This window comes from Dendrobates tinctorius, unplaced genomic scaffold (assembly GCF_039654945.1).
Source record: "Dendrobates tinctorius isolate UK_male_01 unplaced genomic scaffold, ASM3965494v1 ptg000115l, whole genome shotgun sequence".
In the NCBI taxonomy this organism is placed as follows: Eukaryota; Metazoa; Chordata; class Amphibia; order Anura; family Dendrobatidae; genus Dendrobates; species Dendrobates tinctorius.
Window position 1 is genome coordinate 18,513,728 of NW_027361783.1, and position 26,578 is coordinate 18,540,305.

Sequence of the window (26,578 nt, forward strand, 5' to 3'; positions counted from 1 at the left end):
ACGGCAGCATCAGCTGATGCTGCAGTTCTCTACCCAAGATCGTCGTGGGACACACTCGTGGACTGCTTCGGATCGTGGGTGAGTATTTTTGTGGTTTGTTATGTTAATATTTATTCCGTAGACGACAATGGCTTCGGGGAACAATGTGACAAGTATTGGTAAGTATGTTACTCTATGTTATATGTACTGTATGTCTATGTATGTATTGTATGAATGTATTGTATGTATGTAGTATATATGTGGTATGTATGTAGCATGTAGTATGTATGTAGTATGTATGTAGCATGCATGTAGCATGTAGTATGTATGTAGCATGCATGTAGTATATATGTAGTATGTATGTAGCATGCATGTAGTATATATGTAGCATGTATGTAGTATGTATGTGGTATGTATGTAGCATGTAGTATATATGTAGCATGCATGTAGTATATATGTAGTATGTATGTAGCATGTATGTAGTATATATGTAGTATGTATGTAGTATATATGTAGCATGCATGTAGTATATATGTAGTATGTATGTAGTATATATGTAGTATGTATGTAGTATATATGTAGCATGTATGTAGTATGTATGTAGCATGCATGTAGCATGTAGTATGTATGTAGCATGCATGTAGTATATATGTAGTATGTATGTAGCATGCATGTAGTATATATGTAGCATGCATGTAGTATATATGTAGTATGTATGTAGCATGCATGTAGTATATATGTAGCATGCATGTAGTATATATGTAGCATGCATGTAGTATATATGTAGTATGTATGTAGTATATATGTAGTATGTATGTAGTATATATGTAGCATGTATGTAGTATGTATGTAGCATGCATGTAGCATGTAGTATGTATGTAGCATGCATGTAGTATATATGTAGTATGTATGTAGCATGCATGTAGTATATATGTAGTATGTATGTAGTATATATGTAGTATGTATGTTGCATGTAGTATGAATGTAGCATGTATGTAGTATGTATGTAGCATGCATGTAGCATGTAGTATGTATGTAGCATGCATGTAGTATATATGTAGTATGTATGTAGCATGCATGTAGTATATATGTAGCATGCATGTAGTATATATGTAGTATGTATGTTGCATGTAGTATGAATGTAGCATGTATGTAGTATGTAGTATGAATGTAGCATGTAATTTTTTTTTTTTTTTTTTTACATTTAACACATTAGCCGGATGATGGGACTACTACTGTCCCATCATTGGCTAATGTGTCAATCACTGTCATGGTAGCAGGCATCGCCCGATGGGACTTGTAGTCCCATCGGACGATGCCTGCACAGACCCCCGGAGCCTGCACAGACCACCGGCAGGCCGGCACAGCCCCCCGGCAGGCCGGCACAGCCCCCCGGAGCCTGCACAGACCACCGGCAGGCCGGCACAGACCACCGGAGCCTGCACAGACCCCCTGGCAGGCCGGCACAGCCCCCCGGCAGGCCGGCACAGCCCCCCGGAGCCTGCACAGACCACCGGCAGGCCGGCACAGACCACCGGAGCCTGCACAGACCCCCTGGCAGGCCGGCACAGCCCCCCGAAAGGCCCGTACAGACCCCAGAGGCGCTGTACAAGGGCAGGAAAGGGTTTTTCTTATTCCGATACCGGAAGTCCCATAGACTTGAATGGGACTTCCGGTATCGGAATCGGCGATACCGATACTTTTTTTAAAGATCGGCCGATACCATCCGATACGATACTTTGAAGTATCGGATGGTATCGCTCAACTCTAGACACAAGCCTTTTTTTTACAAAGTTCAAAATTTGTTTTACAACTAAAATATTAAAAATACCTAACATGTCATAAAAAACAAAAGCGATACAAACATCAAAATCATTCACTTTGAATGAGTGCGCCGACATTGTATGTTAACGTATTATGCAGACCGCAATAGACAGTACAAAAGAAGGTAAATGGTGCACAACTTTTTATGAAAAAATTGCAAATAATATTTTAGCCTTAAATGCATGCAAGTAAAAAAATATAACATCCTTCTTTAATAAGAGTGCTGTCCCTTTTGCTATTTTAATGATGTTTTGAAGCCAAACCTATAAGTGAGCTAAAAAGGAGCGCAAAAGAATATATCCTATTGAAGTCTCATTTTACTATCCTCTTCTTGCTTTCTTTGGCTTCAAAAACTACATTAAAAAACTACATCAAACTGGCAAATTTGAAAGTATCTTCATAAGCCTTGGAATAGTCAATTAAGGTAATTTGTGAAGAAATTACCCGTGTAGGTGATACATTGTGCCTGCAAGCATATTAATTAGGCAATTGAAATTGATTGAAATAATCTCTAGTGAGTCACATGGTCTTATTAGAGAGATGAGTGTTACCACCTGCTACACATCTCACTAATCGCAGCACCAGGACATTAATGTGTGTGCCCTTTCCAGCAAACCATGCATGTTCTCACCGGCATTAATATTATAAAGTCACTAAAGAGACATTTCATCCAAAGCAACACAGCTGCAGATATCATATAATGATCTATAGTATCTACACAACAGAATCATGGGTTAGGAAAATACTACAGTGATTAAAATTCATATAAAACTTCATTTTTTAATTATATTATTTTACTTATGCATCTAACGAATAGATCGCATGTCGTAATACTGTAGAAATCAGAATATTGCTTCTAAAGGGGGTTTTACACATAGCGATATCGCTAACGCATCACCGATTTGGTGACGCAGCAGCAATATCGCTATGTGTGATACTTACCTCTGACCAGCTCTCCCGCTGTCTGTCGCTGATCGCGCGAGATCGCGCAGCTCCATTTCTTGTCGGGCGCTTCCTGCTGGGCTTCCTGCTGGCACTGACGAGCAACGCGTGGACACGGACGGGAGGATGTCAGGATCGCCTCGTCTGAAAGGTAAGTAATGACCGCTGTATCGCTCATGCATCGCTGTGAGATCTACCTGTGTGGCAGCTCACTAGCGACCATTTAGCGATGCACCAGCGATCCTGACCGGGTCATATCGTGGTCGGGATCGCTGGTGCATTGCTAAATGTAAAGGAGCCTTAAGAAGGCTAGAAGCATAAATGTAAAAAGATGTTTAGACCACGCAACATGATATTTTTGTAACATACAATTCTTCTACACCATGTGCAGAATTATTGGGCAAGTTAGTATTTTGACAATCTCATTATTTTTATGCAGATTTTTAAGTCCTTGGTGTATAAACCTGAATGCTTATTGCATGAAGCACATCAGGTGATGTGTAATTGTGTATTGAGGATGGGAGTGACGCAAGGATATCTGAACCCTTTATCAAGGTGTGTAGAATTAATTTTTCTAAGGCTAAGTGGGGCAAAAAAGGGATTTAACTGACTCTGAAAAGTCAAAATTTGTTAAAATTATTTCAGAGGGATGAAACACTCTTAAAGTTGCTTTGATTTTTGGGCGTGATCACAGAACTATCAAAAGTTTTGTTGCAAACAGTCAACAGTGTCACAAAATATGCATTGATTAAAAAAACACATTAACTGCTAAAGATTGAAAAGAATCAAAAGTTATGTGACTGGAAACCCATTATCCTCTAGTACTGTCATATTTCAGAACTGCAACCTCCCTGTCTTTGTCCAGAAATACAAGGTATTCAAGAATGAAATCCGACCACCACTGACCAAGACAGATTTTTCAAAGATTTTATGTACTGAAGACATGATGTAAGACTTTTGATGCATCAGGTGTATGGACATATGGCTTGATTAGAAAAGGGCACAGACCTTCCCTTCAACTCAGCCACCAGCAAGTTGGAGGTGAGGTACTCCTATGTGCTGGAATTATGAAAGATGAGTTACTTGTATCTTTTAGGGTTGAAGATGGACTCAAGATCAATTTCCAAACCCACTACCAGTCTTTCAAAGAGATTTTCTTTAAACAGTGATGCAGGGAAAAGTCTTCAACTTGCAAGAAAACCATGATTTTTGTGCAGGACAATGTTCCATTGCATGCATCAAAGTCTTCATTGCTTAGCTAGACAGTAAAGGCCTTAAAGATTATAGAAAAATAATATATGTCCCCTTTCTCACCTAAATTAATCACAATTGATAACTTTTTAGGCCTTTCTAACAGGTGATTTACTATGCAGTAAAACAATACACCTCTCTGAACAATGTCTGGGGTGCTGTGGTTGGTCCTGCCCAACAAGTTGAACCCCAACAAATTAAGAAATTGACAACATGAATGGAAGGCTTATGACTGTTCTTGAAAAAAGGGTAGCGTAGCTAAATTGGTCCCTGATTTTTTTTAAATGTCAGAAATTTATTTTTGGGCATTTTCATTTGTTTGGTTACTGTTCTCATTTCAACAAGTGAACATATACAATTGAAATGGGAAAAATTACATTTTTCAATTAGTTGCATAATAATATGTCTACACACTAATTAATTACATATAGATATTCTAATCCCAGTTTTGCTTTTTATAAATATTAAAATTTCAGGTTTATTAACCTTTTAGATTCATGTACAGCACCATGCTCCCAACCATCCCTGATCCAGTGGACTGTCCAAATTTGGGGGAACTGATATACTGTTCCAGGAGGTCAGAGCTATGTTCCAACTTTCATTCGTGCTATGTTTTATGTCTCCTGCACATGACAGCCTCACTCATGTCTTCACTGCTCCTTAATTGTTCCTCCTCCTTCTCCCCTTACTCTGCGGGGCAAGGCCAGCATCTCTCCGCTCTGTTAACACTTACAGTCATTTAAATAAATAATTAATCTCTTTTTTTAAGTCCGAACTTCTCAGGTATCAAAACCCCAACCTGCAACATTTTAGGCAGCAGCAAATGTTTCAAATACACGCTCAATATACTGGTATATAGAGATAAATCTCTATATACCAGTACATTTCTATTTATCTGTATTCTAGTTATCAGAGATTTTTATTCTGCCTATAAAATTACTACAAAATATTGAAAAACACTTAAAATTACAATAATTAAACTTTTATTGCACTTTTTTAAAATAAGCCTCATAATTCAGTAACTAACAGACATATTTGGTATCCCTGTAATGGTAATAACAAGTACAATACAGTGAACAGATTGTATTTATGATGAATTGTAATTGGTATAAAAAATGACAATGTTGGTGGCCTAATGGGCCATATTCTTCTTTATGGAAGTTAATCACGTTGTTTTTAATAAAATGTGAATTTGACAAGTAATGCAAGAATAAAAACCACAGATAACCTTAAAAGCGCTAAAAGGGTTTTATAAGGTCAAACCTTTAGTTCCCATGATGAGTTTTGACACTGCACATTTTTGATGCTCAAAAAACTCCCACAGAATCTTACAGTTCCAGCAAAGTATATGGGATTTACAGACATCTCATGCCCACTGCTTTTTTATGCTGTGCAAATTGGCCTGTGGTGCGTTTTTGATGTCTGCAATTTATTTTGTGAGTATGCCGAGTTTTATGTGTGGATTTTCCCAATAGATTTGCATTAGATGCAGAAAATCTGTAATTCAAAAAATGCAAATACTCGCGTATAAGCCAAGATTTTCAGCCCATTTTTTTGGGCTGAAAGTCCCCCTCTCGGCTTATACGCAAGTCATATAATAGGGGGTCGGCTGGGGAGGGGGAGCGGGGGTGTCTGATCATATTTACCACCTCCCTGGTGCGGTCTCTGCAGCCCCCACTTCTCCCAGGACTCAGGTTCCTTCCCGCAGCGGTCACATGGTACAGCTCATTAAAGTCATGAATATGCCCATATTTATGACTTTAATGAGCGGTACCACGTGACTACTGCAGGAAGGAGCCTGAGACCGGGAGAAGGGGCTGCACAGAGACCGCGCCAGGAGGGGGTAAGTATAGCTATATTTACCGATCCCCGGTCTATCGCTGCGCACTGCTCTGCTTTCTTCCATCCTCTGTCTGTGATGTTCAAGCAGAGGGCACGATGATGTAGTCAGTGTGTGCCCTCTGCCTGAATTTCACTGACAGAGGGACCTGGCAGACACAGGGGCGCGCAGCAATGGACAGAGGATCGGTAAGTATCGCCAGTGCTGGCATCCTGAGCCTGCGGTGACCCTGGCACATGGCCCCCGAGAGAGAAAGGTAAGTATTTCTTTTTTTATTTGCAGTGGCAGCAGCATATCGGTGTATACTATGGAGCAGCATATGGGGGGTATACTATGGAGCACCTTATGGAGCAGCATATGGGGGTATACTATGGAGCACCTTATGGAGCAGCATATGGGGGTATACTATGGAGCACCTTATGGAGCAGAATATGGAGGGTATACTATGGAGCACCTTATGGAGCAACATATGGGGGATACTATGGAGCACCTTATGGAGCAGCATATGGGGGGTATACTATGGAGCACCTTATGTGGCAGCATATGAGGGCATAAACTATGGGGCAGCATATGGGGGCATAATATATGAAGCATCATATGGGGCAGCATATGGGGCCATAAACTATGGGTCATCTTATGGGGCAGCACATGGGGAAAAATCTATGGAGCAGCATATGGGGGCATAATGTATAGAGCAGCATATGGGGGCATATTCTATGGAGCAGCATATGGGGACATAATCTATGGAGCATCTTATGGGGCCATAACCTTTATGGAGCATCTTATGGTGCCATAACCATTTATGGAGCATCTTATGGGGCATATTATTCTATGGAGCATCTTATGGGGCCATAACCTTTATGAAGTAGCATATGGGGCATATTATTTTATGGAGCATCCTATGGGGCGATAACTTTTATGAAGTAGCATATGGGGCATATTATTCTATGGAGCATCTTATGGAGCCATTATTAACCTTTGTGCAGCAACAGATGGGGCGTATTTTGTATGGAGCATCTTATGGGGCCATCATGAACTGTATGGAGCATTATATGGGGCTCCTGATTCAATATGGATATTCAAAAACATTTAACCTACTGATGTCTCAATTAATTTAACTTTTATTGGTATCTATTTTTGTTTTTGAAATTTACCAGTAGCTGCTGCATTTTACACCGTAAGGCTTACACTCAAGTCAATTAGTTTTCCCTGTTTTTTGTGGCAAAATTAGGGGGGTCGGCTTATGCACGAGTCGGCTTATACACGAGTATATACGGCATATTTTTAATGCTTTTCTGCTGAGGAAACACATTAAAAAAGTATGAAATCTTGCATGACTATATGGGCTCATTCAGACATCCGTATTTTCAGTCCAAGTGCAATTTGACAAAATATGGTATTGCACTAGGACCACTGTTAGTCCAAGGAAACAATTAGATATGTGCACAACCCCATAGACTAAGTCTGGCATAGCTGAATTTGGCACCATTTGTGTACGTTGCTAAAGCATCAGTTTATAACTTCATATTGCTTGGCTACGCAGACCTCCCTATAATGCCCTGCAGCTATGACAACCTGAAGATTATCATACCTTGTATAGTGATGGTCAGTATCTTGGCTGTCTGAGATTAGCGTCTCACAATGGAGCACAATTTGTGCAGCAGAGTTGTTTTCCATTTTCAGAGTCACTGGGTAAGTCTCTGTCTTCTGTATGAGCTCTTATGGTTAGCAGGGTGCTAGCTCTCTTTCTCTTTCTCTCCTGTAGCGTGTTAGCTCTTATGATCAGCAGGGTGCTGTCTCTCTCCTGTAGAGTGTAAGCTCTTATGATCAGCAGGGTGCTGTCTCTCTCTCTCCTGTAGTGTGTAAGTTCTTATGGTCAGCAGGGTGCTATTTCTCTCTCTCCTGGAGAGTGTAAGCTCTTATGGTCAGCGGTGCCCTCTCTTATGGTCTGTGGGGTTCTCTATTTCTCTCTTCCTCCTCTATCCCATGTATATTTTCAAAGAAGTTGAAAGCTTTGCAATATTGAAATTTATGCACATTTATTCTCCGCAATCAAAGTTTTAGGGTAAATTCAGCGGAGTCGGCAAATACGAATTTCAAAGGATCCACACACCTTTTCTTACAATCCACCCAAATCAAAGAAAAAAGTAAATAAATACAATCAGCCTCATGTCACTGTATGAGATAACAGTGACATGGAGGTACAATATTGACCTATTGACATCTGCGGTTCAAATAAAAGGTGGACATTCACTTTAAAAAATGCAGATAAAGTCTTCCCATTCTTTTAAGAATTATTCTTGAAAAGTTCATGGCTAGGGTTGAAACGTTGCACATACTTAATGTATAAGGGTATGTGCACACATTGCAGATTAGCCTGTAGAATTTTCTGCACAGAATCCGCACCTTATGGCAGAAAACGCTGGTGCATTTTTATGTGTTTTTGATGCATATTTGACGCGTTTTTTATGCAGATTTTATGCGTTTTTGTAAGCTAAATAAAGATATGCTATTTAACAAAAAAGATTTGTGATGTCATTTCTTGTCCAACCTCCTCTTTTACATTTGTCCAGCTCATACTCCATTACACACACAGATAGACAGATAAATGATAACAGATAGATAAATAGATAGATGATAGATAGATAGATATGAGATAGATAGACAGATAGATACAGACAAATAGATATGGTATAGATAGATATGGGATAGATAGATAGATATGGGATAGATAGATAAAATGGTACATAAATAGTTAAAGACATACACACACAAAATCTTCATGCAATACCTTTAATTTTTTTAAAAATGGGAAAAAATGGCATGGGTTCCCATGCAATTTTCTGTGCCAGAGGTGGATAGCTGACGGCAAGGCCCAATATCTCTAGCCTGGGAAGGGGTTAATACCCATGGAAGTTTGCAGACTATGAATATCAGCCTGCAGCTAGCCTTTACAAGCTATTAAAATAGGGGGACCCCCAAAAATGACGTGGGGTCCCCCTATAATTTATAGTCAGAAAGGCTATTCAAAGCCTAGGAAGGGGCCATGGATGTTGGTGCCCCCCCTGGATAAAAATACCAGCACCCAGCTGCCCCAGAATTGGCGCATCTGCACGATGTCCTGTAATAAAAAGGAAAATAATAAACCAACCATATACTCCCTGTCCAACACAGTCCAATTAATAACGAGTGTCCCACGACTATCGAACAGTGACAATGCGTGAAGTCACTGCTCTATAGGGCCTCTCAGTGATGAACTGACAGGAGATAATCCTCCTGCAGTGCATCACTGAAGAGGTCACCTGAGTTCATTTTCTCACTTTCCAGCAATGCTGTGTGGGAATTATCTCATACAGCATTGCCAGGTGAGAGAATGAAGTGAAGTGACTTCTCTCCCGGCAGCGACAGAGAGATATACATTGTGGAGGATTACCTCCGCATGTCAGTGCGTCGTGGAGGCCGTGTAGAGCACTGACATCATCCGATGTCAGTGTTCTACACCGAAGATCATAGTGGGACACTCGTTAATAATTGGAATACGGCGGAAAGATAATGTATAGGTTGTTTTTTTATTTTATTTTTATTAAAGGAGACAAAGGCGTCGGGGACTAGATGTTTGGTAAGTATGTACTCTATGTTATGTATTGTATGTTATATGTATGTCCTTATGTTATATGTATGTACTGTATGTTCTGTATGTTTTTTTTTACTACTGATCACAGCCATTAGTAAAATCCAAAAACCTGTCACTCACAACTCTACATCAAGAGATAGAGTTGGCAGAAAATAACACAAGAACTAAAATTATAGATAAATTGCAATTTTATTAGAAATATCAATTTTTTATCACATAAAATGTATTATTAAGCAATTGGCTACCATATTTAAAAGGAACAATAAGGCTAAGACATCATTAACACAGTATACAAATAAAAAATGAAAAATCATTTCTGCTAATTAGCAAAAAAAATTCCACCACGTGAGATAATAAATATTATTATAAAAATTATCTTTTAATCCTTTCCTAAATAATTAGCTGTAATTTTATCTGTCACAGAAAGCACTATACAAATTATATAAATATATGCTACAATAGCATGTAATTATGTTGGTTCTTTTTTTAAAAAAGCTCAACAACAGCCATTCATCTAGGAATTACCCACAGGTGAATAATTAAACTATGTTTAAAGAAAGGAAACACTCGTGCATCAATTTCACTCAGCATACCATAGCTGCGCTGATTCAAACATTCTAATCATCTGCCCAAATGCAGAGAATCATAAAAAAGCGCTGCTAATACAATACAAGTTGCAGTGAAACAGATTATAAACAAACTTACATGTTCGACATCTAGAGCCATGCTCCTCAAAACCCTGATGCGCATTTCGTTGGCAACTTCCTCAGGGGGCGTGTCAGGGCAGAGGAACACCGGATCTAATATAATCATGAATAGCCAATCACATCGCCTGATCAATTAGAATTTATCGCTGGCTGTTGCTAAGAAGCATAATGCGGCGCACTTCACCCTGCCGCCGAAATCTCAAAAATGACCAGTCATGTCCGGTCCATGGAACGCTAAACATCCAGGCGTCATGGTGATATACGCTATGAGTGTCAGCGAATCCATTTGTATTGCCGGAGAGGAAAGGTCAGATCTCAGCTGGAAGAGAGCAGTGCGCACAGCTTCCAACAGACCCAGCGAATTTATGTGTATTCATCAAAATCATGATAATAAAAGAAAGTCTATCCCTAGCTTCACCAAGATTGATTAATATACAATTTATAATAGAATTCTGTAAAATTTATCTAAAGTGCAGTGCAATAAATGTGCATAAGTAATACTCACATAATAAAGTGCATATAATAAACTAGATTATATAATCCATATAAAAAACTAATAATACAATACCAAATAATTATTATTAAAGTGCAAAATAGTGCTTTTAAATTCAAAACTTCAAACGTGCATAAATAATTTTATATACAATTTTATATTAATTAATACATATTACTGTGTCATAAAAAATATGAAAAATATATATTTCATATAAAAATCTTGAAACATACTATCTTAAAATATTATTTGCTCTAGTGCCAAATTAGTGCATAAACAGTGCAAATATAACATGCATAATAATAGACAATTTTTTATAATTTTATACATATAAACAATTAATTTATAACAGAATTAATATAAAAAAATAAAAAAATAAAAAAATATCCCAATGCTGTCACTGTGAGCATTCATTGCCGGATGGGAGCAGTAGTCTCATCAGACAATGCATGCCTACACAGACACACACACATACAGACACGCACACACACTTACACGCAGTGCCCTGCACACACCATACACGCAGTACCCCGCACACACCATACACGCACATAGTCTCCACACAAGCCCACAGTCACCACCCACACACTTCCTTCCTCCCGATCCACAGTGTTTCATCTGCAGCAAAACTGCAGATCTTTTTTAGACCAGCAGTTTTGCTGCGGAAGTGCCCAACTCAATGCAAGTCAATGGATGCAGAAACGCTGCAGATCCGCACAAAGGATAGACCTGCTGCGGAAAATAAAATACTGCAAATCCACACGTTTTTTTCTGCAGCATGTGCACAGCAAATTTTTTCTTTTCATAGGTTAACATTGTTTTGATACATAGTAGAAAAAGACAGCAGGATGGCACTCACCGTTCTCTTGAAATGATTCACTTTATTTCATATTGACAAAGCATAGGCATCGGCACGGGAGAGATGTAAAAAGACGGACAACAGCCGTTTCGTGCACAATGCACTTCAACAGGTTCCTAGGACGAAACGGCTGTTGTCCGTCTTTTTACATCTCTCCCGTGCCGATGCCTATGCTTTGTCAATATGAAATAAAGTGAATCATTTCAAGAGAACGGTGAGTACCATCCTGCTGTCTTTTTCTACTATGATATTTCATGTTTTTCTCATATGGATAGAGCACCCATTCAATATGGGTTATAGGTGTCACACTGATAGCGGTTACTTCTTATCCAGTGACAGTTCCGGATGTTTCTTTCTTTCCTTGGATTGATAATTGTTTTGATACACACTTGCGGATTTATTGCAAATCCACAGCGGAAAATCCGCTGTGGATCCGCAATAAATCAGCAATGTGTGCACACAGCCTAAAACTTTATTTGAGAGAGTGCTGCAATCTTTTTATGCCTCCTAAATTTATAAACATATCGCTACACTCTTAACTTGCAAATGAAATGATACGTCTTAGTATTTTTAGTGCAAGCAGTTAACATTTTAGAGATTCTGCATGACGGAACAGTAGTAAATAAAATTTCTCATTTATTCTGCTATAAAAGCATCAAAGTAATGAAGAAAAAAACAGAAAATAATATCAATTTAGGTATTTGTTTAATTTGTGACTTTATGCATATTAAACACTTAAAGGAAATCTGTCATCACATCTTTGCTACCTAATCTGAGAGCAGTGCAATGTAGAGAAAGTTGTGGTCTGGGTTATATGGAGCTCAGAATTCAGAGAATTGCTACATATGATGGAAATGGGACCTCTGACCCTAAATCAATGTACTGTCAGATGAGGTAGAAAAACCTAGTAATGGCTTCCCATTAAGAACCAGGCCTATTTGGCATTAATGACCCAACTGTTTTTTATACTTTTCTTTCATTGTTAAATTCCAGGAGCCATAATTTTATTTTGTCAATAACATAGATGGATAAGGGCTTGCTTTTTGAGTGATGAGTTGAATTTATCCACTGCATCATTTTGGGGATTATATAATGTATAGTATAGCTTTTTCAATGTCATTTATAGGGATTGTTTTTTTTTGCCAATTTGGATGATAACATGATATCAGGCTGCACTGCTAAAATGAAGAATCCTTAGAACCAAGATGAGTTGAATGTTTTTATCCCCGGAACACATTTCACAGCTGGACTAGTGTTGTTTCAAGTGAAAAAAAAAAACAATGGCATATCAAGTGTTCAAGGGCAGGGGGTTTAAAAAGGCTAGACGTGTGACTGAAAATGGAGAAAGTGCCCACAAGAAAAGTTGAAAAAGAGGGAGGAGTAGAAAGAAGACAAGGGGAGGGAAATTGAGAAATAGACGGATAATAAAGGAGCAAAGGAGATAGAAAAGAAAAAGAAGAGGAAAATAGGAAAGAAGCAAATAGAGTCAGCAGAGAAATTAGGTGAAAATAGGAAGAGTAGATTGGGAAAGTGTTAAGTGGGGAGGGAGTAAACAGAATGATTGAGCTATTGGGAGGAAGAGGAATAAGGGACAACCGAAAGCAGGGATAAGAGGAAAAAAACATCGAACAGAGGCAGGGATGAGGAGAGAGGGAACCAGTGGTAACTGATGCAAAGAAGGATAGCATGAAGTGCAAATAGTTGGTGCAAGAGACAAGAAAAGTGATCAAATAGATCATGGAAACTTCTGGAGCAATTCAGGCTGTAGCCGATGATCGCAGGTGAATATTTTGACTATGTAATGTAGCGGAGAGGAATAATAATAATGAAGCTAATAATAGAAGATTAAACACGTAAGTAAAATATAGAAAAAAATGATAAAGGTGAAATTCATAAGAGGAAGTGGAAAACTAATAACTAAAGATTTTTTTCCAAGATGGGCATGAGTGTAAGTTTCTTTTCCAGAAAGGTGTCAAAGTGAGGTGGTGAAGAGACCATGATGAACTAAAAAAGTGGATTTTTATTGCAATTTTCACCATAATGAAAAGTGATGAAGAATAGAAAATTAAAAGTTAAACTCATAAGAAGATGAAAAGTAGTAATAAACAGTTTTTTTTCTCATATTGAGACGTATAGAAAAAAGAGGGCTTGTTTTACTGACAGCCAATATGAAGCTTTCACATATAACTTTGGGGAAGTGACAGTTCAATCACTTTTTTGGTATGAGACAAAAATAGAAAACAATTATACTTTTTAGAATTGAATTTTGATGTTAATTATCATGTGAGATGAGATTCATGTTTTAAATTTTTGTTATGTTTTATTACTTTTGCACAAGAAAAAAAAATCACTTTTTTAAAGAAAATCTTTTTTTGGTCATTTTCTAAGACCAATCTATTTTTGTTTTGCTTCCCGAGCTGGTATAAAGACTTGATTATTTGTATAATAAGGTGTAGTTTTTAATGAAACCATTTAAGAATATATAAAACTTGTTATTTCAGATGGGATAAATGAAAACAGTAACTTTGTAAGTGTTTTTCATATTGCTTTTGACATAGCAGTTAGTACGTAGTAAGATTAAAATTAATATAGGGTAAATACAGGAAAGATATATATCTTTGTACCGTGTTAGCCAGAGGATAGAAAAATATTTAGAATTGAGAGTCCTCTGTGGTTGATACCTTAAATGGTATCAACCACTGAGGACTCTCAATTCTAAATATTTTTCTACAGGGTAAATAGTATGCAGATCTATTTTTAAAGAACAAACTACTTTTTATTGTTTAATTTTTTTAGATTTATTAAACACTTAAAACCTGCAGCATATGAGGGGCTAACTTTCAAAAGAAAAAGCTTGTCAGAGAATGGAACTAAAGTAGTGCTTGCTGGGCTCTTCTCTTCATGGATAGTTGGTAAGAATTCACACAGGAATTGGCCTATTGACTTTAAATGGAACCTGTCAACTTTTAAAATGCTGTTTAACTGCAGATATAGGGGTATTCTGCAATGGTTTAAAGGGTTCAGCCCAATTTCTGTCCCATCCACACTCAAACAGCACTCACACAAGGAACACCATTTATGTCACTAGGCCCAAAAGGATGATAGGAAATTTCTCTATAAAGAAAAAGACCCTATAAGACACCCAAAGTTTTTTAAATAAATAATGAAATGACGATATTAGATACAGAGTGTACATATAGCAAAATTAAAGCATTAAAGGGTAATGGGTAGTGTTGAGCATTCCGATACCGCAAGTATCGGGTATCAGCCGATATTCACTGTATCGGAATTCCGATACTGAGTTCCGATACTTTTATCATATCGAATACCGGAATCGGAAGTTCCCATAATGCTATGAGCCAGTTTGATTTGATTCAGCCAATGACAATCCTCAGAAGTATGGGCACATCCTGTTAGGCATGTAGGCATGTTAACTAATGGCATGGCTGTGATTGGCTGCTGAAATGATGTCATGATGCACTATAAAAGCCGCCGCAGCCGCCATTTCTGGTTCACTCTGCTGTGAATTCCGTTAGGGACAGGCTGCTGTTCAAGACTGTGAGGGACAGTTAGAGATAGCGATTTTACCAATCACATTGTGCTTTACCCAGGCTACATTCTCAATTAGTGTAGCTTTCTTTTGCCTAGCAGCAGTGTTCACAGCTGTCTGCAAGGTCTGTGTGTGTGCAGCTCACGCTGAGTAGTGTGTCCTGCAGCCACGTCTGGTTGTAGGACGCTCAGTGTGTCACTGCCTCATACATATTTTTCATTTTTTGCTGCTCATTTTTCATTCTCCTATTAGTGTGCACTGTGCATCCATCCGTACCATATCCATATACAGTGGTTGCAAACACTATAGGAGTAGACAGCGGAGCCTCTCTGCAGCCTTTCAGTGATAGTGCCCAGTTTTCTGCACTGTTCACGGCTGTCTGAGAGGTCTCTGAATGTGTGTGAGTGCAGCTCATGCTGAGTAGTGTGTCCTTCAGCTACGTCTGGTTGTAGGCCGCTCAGCGTGCGTCACTGCCTCACACATAATTTTCTTTTATTGCAGCTCATTTTTTATTCTCCTATTAGTGTGCATCCATCTGTATCCATATACGGTGGTGGCAAACACTATAGGAGTAGACAGCGGAGCCTCTCTGCAGCCTTTCAGTGCTAGTGCCCAGTTTGCTGCACTGTTCACGGCTGTCTGCGAGGTCTCTGACTGTGTGTGAGTGCAGCTCACGCGGAGTAGTGTGTCCTTTAGCTACGTCTGGTTGTAAGCCGCTCAGCGTGCGTCACTGCCTCACACATATTTTTCTTTAATTGCAGCTCATTTTTTATTCTCCTATTAGTGTGAATCCATCCATATCCATCTAAATTGGTTGGTTGCAAACACTATGTAGGAGTAGATAGAGGAGCCTTTTTTCTGGCTTGTGCCCTTCATCTGCAGCCAGATTAGTATTACCCTATTTTTTGGAGCCTCATCTTTTGCATTGTAGGTTACCTTCCTGCATTGTAATAGCTCCAAAAAGTTAGTGATACTATCGCTTTCAAATGTTTGGTCACATTCTTTTAGTGTTTTTTTCAAAAAACAAAACAAAATAAAGTTCACCAAACACTCCATTTCACAGTTATGTAGGCCACATTAGCTCCTATTAAAGTGTAGTCCACACACAGTTCATAAAATTAGTGTTTCTTATACCTGTTACCAGCTGTTCAGGAATAAGCACACTAAGCCCCCCATTTGTACTTTTCTGCCTATCTTTATCAGTCTACCAAGATGAAGAAGGCAGGGAGTAAGGCACGTGGGTGTGGAGTTTCAGCAGGGAGAGGACGTGGGGATTCTGTGCCTGCTGCTGGCACCAGTGAGTCAGCATCCCCCAGTTTCACCAGGCAACAGTCCTTTATGCGCAGCTTTGTAGGACCTTGCCGTACCCCACTGCTGCGGGAGGAACAAATTGAAGCTGTTGTCGGTTGGATGGCAGCTAACGCATCGACTTCAATGACTTCCACATCCTCTCAGGGCCAGAGCACTGAAGAGCAACCATCTGTCTCTTCACCACCTGCCAAAGTGCCCAGGCAGTCAGAGAGCCCTGGACAGGAGCCATCACAGTCTCTTCTTCTGTTCTCTGAATCTGTTGGCTTGGAAAGAGGCGGCCAGCCAAGCAGCATTCAAGAATGTGAAGAAGAGGGAGTATGCAGTGATGCGCAACTTCTTTGTCCCTCTGAATCTGAAGAGGCGGGTGGGCCAGTGCCTATGGTCAGCACACCTCAGTACGCATCAGATGATGACGAGACTCAGGTGCCACTTTCTGGTGTGTACGGTGCTGGCGAGACAACCCAGGAGAAGCAGGTGTTTGAAGAGGGGAGTGTAGATGATGAGGTCCTTGACCCATCATGGCATGAGGAACAGGAAGGTGGTGGGAGCAGCTCTGAGGAAGAGATTCCCCGAGCAGCCAAAACAGGAGGGAGAGGGAGGGGGCAGACTTGGTTGCCTGTAGCCTCCACTTCGGCACCCGTTAGGAGCATTCCTATTTCCAAAGCCAAAATCGGCGCTCCCATGACTTGCAGTGCTCGGGGTTTCTTCTCCAAAACCTCCTCAAAAACTATATGTGCCAAAGCTAAGGCAATGTAAACAATGTGTCTTTTTGATGACAACGATTAAAAGTTTTTGAGGAGGTTTTGAAGAGTTTTCACTCTGTGCCAACTCAGTTTCTTCTTCAAAAAATCTTAGAAAAAACTTACTGTACCCATACCCTGAGAGAACATTCCTGTTTTGGGTAGTTTTGAAAGATTTTTTCATTTCCTGAAGTATTTTCTGAAGCATTTTTTAAAAGATTTGGGAAAATTATTTAACTGAAGCATGCTTTGTAGCCTTTTGATTGAACAGTGCCAAGATTGAAGAGGTTTCCATCAGCATGTGATTCAAAGAAATGACATTAGTGTAATTGAGTAAAATCTCTCCAAATTTTCATTCAAATCTCAAAACTTCTCGAAAACTTGGAGTTTCTGCTCTGTATGCTCATTAAAAAAACTGTGAATACATACCCCATGTAAATAGTAAAAGTTTGTGCACACAATGTCTATAAGGCCTACCATGACTCTAAGAATCCTCTTTCATTCCTTTTCATAACAACATTTTAGTAATGTGAAATCAACCTTACCATTAGAAACTTATAATATCCCAGTAGTAACCAACAGCCATTTAATAAACAATGAACTGGCAGACTTTTCTTTTTTTTATTAAAAAAATCCCAAAATGTTTCCTCAGTCATTTATGATCAGACAAAAAGTTCAATAGAGAACACTGACTGAAACTAATGGTGTCCCTGTCAAGGGTAATATCATCCTGCTGTAATCAAGATAAGTGATATGCTATTTATTCCACATATGCCGTCTGCTTCCTCCTTACTAATACAGAGGCAAAACAGGCTAGTTGCAATATATGTTTGGAAATACTTGTCACGTCGGCATCTGCTATCACGCCGGCACCGGCTCCCATACCGGTGCCTGCCTCTGCCGCTACTGCCACTAGCCTTCCCCGGTCCTCTGATCACCTTGCCCGGCGCCGCGCTGCACCTCCTGCCTCCCGTCCTGCCACCCAGGGACTCCAGCATGGTCTCTCTCCTCCCTCCTGCTTCCGTCCTGCTCTGCCTCCAGGTATGCGCCTTAGGCCGTGGGCGCACGCTCACATCCCCTCTTAACCCCTTCAGCACCTTCTCAGTAGAGTGATCTCCAATCAGGTGTCAGCACGGTGTATATCAGGCAGTTCCTCCTTCTTGGAGGCGCCTAATTATTGTGTGCCTTCCTGTACTGTACTCTGGCCCCGTTCTAGTCGCACCTGACTCTGGTCACTCCTGACTCCGGTCACTCCTGACTCTAGTCACTCCTGACTCCGGTTTCTCCTGACCCCCAGTCTAGTTTTCTTCCTCTCTTGAGCCGCCCCTCTTGGCATCAGCTGTCGCGGTATCCGACTCCTTCAGGCCTGCACCTAACGGTCCCTGTATAGGGGTTGGTACCACCTGGCCAGCTCGCTCCAGGGATCTCGGTACCGCGACCCAGAGGGTCCACTCTTGCTTCTCGGAAGGCTAATATCAATGGTGGTGGTGCTTCTACTAATGCAAGTAGGTCTCACATTTTAACTGTGGTATGTTTTCTTTTCTTTTTCGCTTTTTCCTTTGCAAATTTTAGTTCAATACTATAATAAACATTTAACTATCTTTTTAAACCCTATTTATTCAACTCCTGTCAAGAAATGCATAAAATGAAATGCTAGGTAGGTAAGTACATGTAGGTGTAGCACATATATTTGTCAATTTGAACAAGTAAAATGGGTGTGAAGAAACACAGTTAAAATGTCAACTTTTCATTTAATGTTATGTTTTCAATAAAATACAACCCCCATAAACCTTCCATTTGGTTCAACTGATATTTTTTGCACTACATATTTGGCACTAAAAATATGATGTATGTAAACTGTTGAAATTTCAATTTGTAAGGTTCAGCAATTGTTTCCAAAAACTGTGATTCACAGGTACTCAAATTGCAGAGTAAAGTTGTGTGTGACACTCTGAGGTCCAATAGCACTGCATGCATCTGATGTCATAACATCACCTGAGGTGATACACAGAGAGGAGTGGGTGGATCCGTGGCAGCAGAAATGGCAAGGTTTAAGATTATTTTTCACCATTACCATCCTTCTGCAAACCAGCAAACTGGCCAATATCTGGCAAGCATATTGGTATGTTTTACCATAAAGCAAATCATGAAAAATTGGGTTTCAGGAGAAAGAAAACAAAATTAATTCCCTAACTTATTTGCTTGTTCCTATCATCAATGATTAACAGATATTGCTACATGCAAATGTGTTTTCTTTTCTTTTCCTTTAGGCTAAAAATATTTCAAGATTAGAGGCCTATGCTTATCATTTTTAAGAAATTATATGGCTTGCTATACTCTGTAGGGTTGCTTTAAGACATCAGTGTGTCTGGTAACATGTGGTGATAGTTTTCACACATACTGGAGACACTTACACACATAGATGCATACAAGTGAATGGGTCTGTGCATGTCAGTGTGTTTCCATGGTCCGCGTGTCCATGGGCAAAATACGCTGACATGTCTGTTTTTTAACAGCAACATGGGCCGCAAAATATCCCACACACGTGCATACAGATAACACACAGGGATGTCATCACATTTGGCGCATGAGAAACAGTAGTCCAGTTAGCGTTATTCCCTGACACCAGGCGCTGAAAATGGCTCTCATCATTCTCCCCTGCTCTGCTGGCGATCAGCGTGAGCAGGGGAAAATGTTGAGTTATATTCAACTGATAACACTGACAGCAGGTGGTGGCTGATGGGACTAGTGATATTGACACCCCAGTCTAAAAATAGTAGCCTGCAGCCACCCAGAAAAGACACATATGTTAGATGCACCAATTCTGGCGCTTTGCCTGGCTCTTCCCAATATCCCTCTAGTGGTCGCAAGTGGGGTTCATATTTGTGGGGTTGATATCACCTTTGTATTATCTGGTGACATTAAGCCCATGAGTTAGTAATGGAGAGGCGTCTATAAAATGCCTATCTGTTATTAATCCTATAGCTACATTGTAAATAAACACACAATAAGTATAAAGTCCTTTATTTGAAATCAAAACAAAAGACACTTCCATTTTTATTTAAAAATAACAAACACAGTTATACTCACCTAATGCCCATTGTATTGAAGTCAAAATAATTGAAGCTAAAGTATTAAAGCAAAAATAAAAAAAACAATATCCCTCACCTGTCTGTCGTTCTGTCCCATGCTGTAATCCAAGTCTGGGGATAAACAGTTTTCAACCTGGATGGTGTTAAGATGCGACCGCCAAGGCCGAGAATCATTGATGAATGAACTGCTGCGAGCGCAACATCAGTGAGCAGCAGTGACCTCATCGAGGTTACCACTGGTCACTGAGGCTGCTTTCCCAGCTGGGTTGAACTGTGGTGAACTCAGCACCAGTGAGTTCACCGCACATTAAAGATCAATGATTTGTGGCCATTCAGTCATGTCATGATTGCAGGGGTGGATTAAGGGTAGCCAGGGCCCGGGGCAGTTCAGACTCTGTGGGCCCCCCTCGTCACGTGACGGGGGTCACGAATCATAGAGCCACACTCTACATAGAGAATAATGGGGCCTCCAGCACCGACCTCCACCCGCAGAGCCACACTCTACATAGAGAATAATGGAGCCTCCAGCACCGACCTCCACCCGCAGGGCCGCACTCCACATAGAGAATAATGGGGCCTCCGGCACCGACCTCCACCCGCAGAGCCGCACTCCACATAGAGAATAATGGAGCCTCCAGCACCGACCTCCACCCGCAGAGCCACACTCCACATAGAGAATAATGGAGCCTCCAGCACCGACCTCCACCCGCAGAGCCACACTCCACATAGAGAATAATGGGGCCTCCGGCACCGACCTCCACCCGCAGAGCCGCACTCCACATAGAGAATAATGGGGCCTCCAGCACCGACCTCCACCCGCAGAGCCGCACTCCACATAGGGAATAATGGAGCCTCCGGCACCGACCTCCACCCCCAGAGCCGCACTCCACATAGAGAATAATGGAGCCTCCGGCACCGACCTCCACCCGCACTCCACATAGAGAATAATGGAGCCTCCGGCACCGACCTCCACCCGCACTCCACATAGAGAATAATGGGGCCTCCAGCACCGACCTCCACCCGCAGAGCCACACTCCACATAGAGGATAATGGGGCCTCCAGCACCGACCTCCACCCGCAGAGCCGCACTCCACATAGAGAATAATGCAGCCTCCAGCACCGACCTCCACCCGCAGAGCCACACTCCACATAGAGAATAATGGGGCCTCCAGCACCGACCTCCACCCGCAGAGCCGCACTCCACATACATGGCTGCTCTCAGTGCTCGGTGCTGTGCGCACAGGACCTGTGATGAGGTCACAGGAGGGGAGGAGACAGGGGTCACATGATCGGGGGCCCTGACACCTTACCTCCTGTGATCTCATCACAAGCCTTTGCACGCTACCAGCAGCATCAGCGTTCACGCTACTTGCAGATGCTGCTGGTAGCAGAGCACATAATGCCGCCCCCACAGTCACTCACTTTTAGGTGGGGAGAAGATGGAGTGCCATTGCAGCAGCCAGCAGGAATGTGGTGGGGGCCCCCTTAGAAGCTCTTGTGGTGGGGGCCCCGGGGCTGAAGCCCCGCCTGCCCTGCCTTTAATCCGGCCCTGCGCGGTGGCGGATTATAATGGGGCAATTTACTGGCCTGGGCTGTGGGCCACTTAACCCCACTGGGCCCGGGGCAACTGCCCAAATTGACCTCATTATAATCCGCCACTGCATGATTGCACTGAACATTGAATGTTTACACAAAGAAATGAAGGTCATTAGCAAAGTTAGAGGAAAGGTAAAGGTACTGTCACACTTAGCGATGTACCAGCGATCCCGACCAGCGATATGACGCGGTCAGGATCGCTGGTACATCGCTAAGTGGTCGCTATTGAGCTGCCACATAGGCAGATCTCACTAGCGACATCGCTGGGGACGGGGGTCGCTACTTACCTGTCACACCAGGCGATCCTGCGTCCTCCCGCCCGGCTCCACGCGTCGCTCGTCCTCACAGCAGGAAGCGCCACAGGAAGCAGATGATGAGAAACAGTCCTGAACGTTCTCGCGCGATCAGCGATAACCAGCGGGGGAGCGGGTCGCTGGTAAGTATCAGACACAGAGATATCGCTAGCAATATCGCTATAACGTCACTAGTTATAGCGACATTGCTAGCGATATCTCTTAGTGTGACATGCCCTTTAGCCTAGATCCATCATTTGCCTTCACACTTGTAATCTGTTTATGTTTCTATTCTAACAGCTGTAAAATGTTTCAACCAATGGCATCCTTTTTTGTATATTCCATAATTACTTTTCTGAAATCAGCACACATAAAAAGTCTCTTGTCAGTATAAATAACTATCAATTATACTTTATATAATTTTATATCTATTTTCTTGAGTATTACAACTTTTATAACTAAAAGTCATAAAAGGCACGAGTGTTACTTCAAAATTTCAGACTTTCTCAAATGGCATTAAATAGGTGATAGCCATCAGCTGTATAGGTTATACTGTAACACTAAGGGACCAATTAACTATATCTACTGACACTTATTCCCTCAAGTGAAAAAAAATGAAAGATCTGCCTTTTCTTTAACCTACTCTTCTAAAAATAATAAATGTAGTTAACTTTGATAGATATCAATCCTTCATAAGGAAAGCTTAATACTCTTCTAGTATAACAAAGTCATTGTTTAAGCAATATTCTAAGTTAAAACATCAATATAGTAGTATGTTTACATATGATGGTATGATAGTATGAAATAAGGGAGGACATTTAATGATATTATACACCATGAAAATATAACGAACCAAATTACTATGCTTGAATAGTTGCAGAATAAATTCAGAATTGCAACTCCTCCTGGATTCCATAAATTATTTCAACTTAAATGCACTTTCATCAGATTGCAGCTACATTTCAATCTGTCATGAATTGATATTAAGCCTATTTAAAAGTTTCAAGTATTTTTAAAAGTGTAATTTGTATTTTATAAGTCATTCAAAATCTTCCTTTATCAATTGAAACAAAAAAAAATGCCAGAAGAAAGAAGTCTGCAATTCTACACAAATGTGAAATTTTCTGAGGAGAGAAGAGCAAATTGACCCTCCGAGGGTCAAGTTTGAGTAGAATTTCCTGAAATTCAGATTACCATAAAAATTCAAACACTCTACAATTCAATTTGCTACTGTTAAGGCCCCATCACACTAAGCGATCTCACTAGCGAGATTTCTGATTTTGTGACACATCAGCAATCTCACCAGCGAGATCGCTGTGTGTGACGGGGATCAGCGACCACCCCCCCTGCCGGTTATCGCTGATCATGCTCGAGCAGCCTGGGCCATTTTTCGATCGCTGGTCTCCCGCTGCCCAGCGGCATCGCTCTGTGTGACAGCGAGAAACCAGCGATCAGCGACATTGGTTGCTAATGTAAACGTCGGGTATCCAGGAGCCGCGGCTCCTAGATTCCCGATGTTTACCTTGGAAACCAGCGTGTACGCTGGTTTCCAAGGTAAACAGTGGGTATCCAGGAGTAGCGCGGCTCCTGGATACCAGACGATTACATTAGAAACCAGCGTCCAGCGTCCCTGGTCCTGATCGCTGGGGCTGTCTATGTGACAGCTCACCAGCGATCAGCCTAACGATGTCCCAGCGATCCCATCATGTCGGATCGTTGGTGGGATCACTGGGACATCGTTTAGTGTGACAGGGCCTTTAGGCATCTGGATTCTCCCACTGCATGGGATAGATCCCAAGCATTCCTAGTGCTGTGGTCTCCCATTCTGGCCTGGTTGCTGCGAGTGCTGCTCAGCACAGACGTCGGTCCCAGCAACTTGCTCAGGCTCGTGAGATTCATTTGGTTACTGCTGGCTCTTCAGCCAAGTCTATGGTAATCAGTGAGAGGCTGGTGCAGCCTGACACTTGGGAGTCTAAGTCCAGAGTTCACCTAACTGAGTATGTCCATGATATGGCGTCTGCTCATTGGTGGTCAGACTTTGCTGCTCTGGTGAGGTGGTAGCGCCAGATTTTCCTGCGCGATATAACTCGGCTGACTGGATGTGAGCGTTTGGGATGGAGCCTAGTATATAAAAGGCCCTCAGCGGCATACGCGGAAGTGCTAGTATCACTTATGTGTGTTGTGTGTGAGTGGATACTCTACCCCTTTGTTTGCATGTGTCGTCCTATACACTGAGAGTACTGACCTAGGCAGGTAGGGTTAGGACTGGGTAACTTCCCCTTGGCTTATCATCGGTTTCCTTCTTATGTGCGTGTAGGGTTCGAGCAGGCTCACAGGATGCAGTGACGAGACACGAGACTGAATGTGGGGTGAAATAAACTTTTATAAGTTTTAAAGCCGCAAGGGCTAAAACTGCTTAAATCAGACTAAACGGGAAACACTTATTTGTCCTATAATACACTTAGCCTTCCGGGCGTCGCTCGAGTTCACGACCACTCAGGGGTTGCAGATGTGGCTGCCTTGTAATCCACGACTTCCCGGAAGGACTTGTGCTTGTCCAGCCCCGAAGAGACCAGAACGATGGGGCGCAGCAGGCCCTTAAGAAACTGGACGGTGGGGCGCAACGGGCCCTGTAGTAACCGGAACGATGGGGCACAACAGGCCCTGAAGAAACCGGAACGATGGGGCACAACAGGCCCTGAAGAAACTGGGCGGTGGGGCGCAACGGGCCCTGAAGAAATGGGGTCGGTGGGGCACAACGGGCCCTGAAGAAGCTGGCACGGTGGGGCACAACAGGCCCTGAAGAAATGGGGTCGGTGGGGCACAACGGGCCCTGAAGAAGCTGGCACGGTGGGGCACAACGGGCCCTGAAGAAGTGGGGTCGGTGGGGGCACAACAGGCCCTGAAGAAACTGTTCAGGGGGTCAATCTCCCAGGCGTCCGTTTAGAGGCGCTCGTTCCCCAGCCAGGTCATGACGCAGTTTCAAAAAAAGACATAAACGTTAACAAATTCTGCTCAGTGTCCCCTCAGTAACCGGGACGGGCTCTGCGGCCGCCTATAGCGAGGTGACGTCCCCTGAGGTCGGTGATGACGGGGCCGCAGCTGTGGGAGAAGACAGGGGGGCAGTGTCCTGGCCACTGTACCGGATTGCTGTGTCGTCGCAGCGGTCGCCTGAGATCCCGGTCCTGTCACACCACGGAGGGAATCAGCGGCCGTCACTTTATCTGAATCTTTGCGGGGGGAAACTCCCGGGGAGAGTCTCTTACGCGTCAACCTTCGGTCAGTCTCAAATTTCCCTTTTTCAGACTCCTGCCTGTCTCTCTTTTCCACACCGTCAGTTGCCACAGTCCTCTCTCTGCCGCACGGCTTCCTCTCTCCTGTCAGGCTCTCTGCCAACTGCCACCTCAGCGCGTCCCCTGCTCCTTTTACCCTCGCCCCGCCCCCTGTTGCCCTGACAACTTCAGTCGCATGTCTCCCTTTGTAATCCCCCTGATGTGGTTTCTTCAACAACCCTGATGGCGGTCCCCCTGGTTCCAGCCCAATCACTGTATGGGGGTCCTCCTCCCCACATTCCCCCACCCTGTAAGCTCGCCAGTCCTCGGGCGAGGGTGTTAGTCTATTGAGATTGGTCTGTAAAGGTGTCAATATTTGTTGCCATACGAACTGGTCTTGTTCATACCGTTCGGGGGGTTTGCCGGCTGTTGACCGCTCGGAGCGTCTAAGTTCGACTGGGGTGGAATCTTCTGGGGTGGTGGACGTCGGTGAGCTGCAAGATGCCGGTGGGTTAATTGTGTCAACTGGCTCATTATTGGGTGGAGGGCCCTTGGGAACTGGAGGGAAATCCTCGTCGTCTGAGTCCCAGCATATGGACTCCGGTTCGGATGTCTTCGGGACGGGTTCCAGTTGCTTCGGGTCGGAAGAAATACACAGGCGTAACATATTACGATGCACAATGCGAGTAGGCAGTGTTTCATCCTGCTCGGGCTGTATTTCGTACACAGGTCCTTCTGAATGGATACGGCGTAGTACCCGATAAGGACTCTCTTCCCAACGTGACTCCAGTTTATTCTGGGGGCGTTGATCTAGTACAAGCACACGGTCCCCGCTTTGGAGATGGGGAGGGGAGGTTGTATTCTTCCCGGGGTGTTCCCAGTCTTGAAGTTTGGTATGTACAATTCGGTGAAGAGTTTGCAACCTGTGGCGATGATTTCGGACCCAAGACGACACTCCGGTCCAGGGCCGAGGCTCTTCGGGGTCCAACTCTACCTCCATGATCCCTTTACCCTCTCGTCCGAACAGCAGGAAATAAGGAGTATAGCCCGTTACTCGATGTACCCGATTATTATAAACCCACACTAATTCAGAAACATATTCAGGCCAACGAGCTTTCTTGTCACTCTCCAGAGTGCGTAGCATTTGAATCAATGTCCGATTAAATCGCTCACAAGCCCCATTCCCTTGCGGGTG

General features: G+C 42.4%; 1 protein-coding gene across 1 annotated transcript in view; it reads right to left on the reverse strand.

Annotated features, from left to right (window-relative positions):
- The window catches only part of LOC141101163 (cadherin-7), a 463,705-nt gene that overhangs the window by 217,104 nt on the left and 220,023 nt on the right, over window positions 1-26,578 (reverse strand). The gene's annotated exons all lie outside the window — the stretch shown is intronic.